This window comes from Rhincodon typus, chromosome 7 (genome assembly GCF_021869965.1).
Source record: "Rhincodon typus isolate 14 chromosome 7, sRhiTyp1.1, whole genome shotgun sequence".
Classification (NCBI taxonomy): domain Eukaryota; kingdom Metazoa; phylum Chordata; class Chondrichthyes; order Orectolobiformes; family Rhincodontidae; genus Rhincodon; species Rhincodon typus.
This window is the reverse complement of record NC_063338.1, coordinates 8,898,062-8,899,455: the sequence shown is the minus strand read 5'-3', so window position 1 is coordinate 8,899,455 and position 1,394 is coordinate 8,898,062.

Here is a 1,394-nt window from a genome sequence, read left to right as displayed (position 1 = left end):
TTTTGTTTTTATTCCTGATTTACAGCATCCGCAGTTCTTTTGGTTTTTATTTAGGAAAATTCTGCAGTTGCCTGCGAGCACTGAGGGAACATTCTGGGATCTGGGAATCATCAGAAGTTTGCAAAGGGAGCAGGTCCAACACTGTGCAGCAAGACTGGGGAGTCTTTCTATCATAATGGTTGGGGTCAAGGCAGAGTTTAGTGTCGTTGGCGATTTCTGTAACTCTTTGTAATTCCTTTTCCTTTTCCTTTGATACTGTCGCTGCTCACAAAGCTCATCTGTCCCTGCAAACTGCTTCCATATCTCCAAACTGCCCATTCTCTTCAATGTCCTTGAATATGTTTTTCCTTTCCAAATTTATGCCCATCTTTCCTACAACTCCTTATTTCAATTTCCAATCGGTTTTCTCTCTTACCATCTACCCAGTGCTGACTGTAATATCAAACGTCATTGTCCATCAGTCCTTTCCTTCATCCATTTTAGCTTTTGAAATTTTCCTCCAAAGCCCATCCTCCATTGTCCAGCTTGGAAGAACTACTCTGACTTGATACGTATCCAATCATAGTCGGAGCTTCTCTAGCAATGGATTGCATTGATAGATTTGCCTTGAGTTCCTCAAAAATCTAACTTCTACCCACATCCCACACTCTTCATCCATATGTTTCTACTTTCCGCTATGATATTCCGATATGGGATCGGCTTCACCTCATTAATGGCACCCAGCTCCATCATCTCTCTCTGATCCCTTTGTTTCTGTGGTGTCACAATACTTGCCTGACATCCAGCTTGGAATGAGTGGCCATTTCTGCCTGTTAGATATTGGGAAGACCGAAGACATTGTCTTCAACTTCAGCCCAAACTCCATACATTCACCTGCCATCAATTCCAACACTGTCTGTCTTGAACTGAACCAAAACTGTCCGTAACCTCAAAATTCTACTTGCCTTTGTCAGAAAGTCATCTGTTCAAGCCCCAGTTCCCAAACTTTGAATACAAAATCCGGGATGACTCTCCAGTGCAATATCAAGAGAATTTGAATGATCTGACTGCTTACGGTATCATTCTTTCTATTATTCTCTGTCACCAAAATGTATGGCTTCACATTTTATGATCTACATTGAAACAGGCATCTATTTATCGATTCCACTAATCCACCTTGATTTTGCAGTTTCCTCCTCACAGTTTGTAACATCAGCAGCTTCATTGCCATTCTCCTCATGCCTACGCTTAAATTATTTATATCAGTGCACAGTAAAGGTGATTGCAGCATGGATCCATGGCAAATTTTTACTTGTATCTTGCTAATCCAAAGAAAAACTCAAATTTCCTCCTTGTTTGCCCTTTGAGCTATTTTACCTTGTGGTCACACTGCTTTTTATAAACGTGCATTTGTT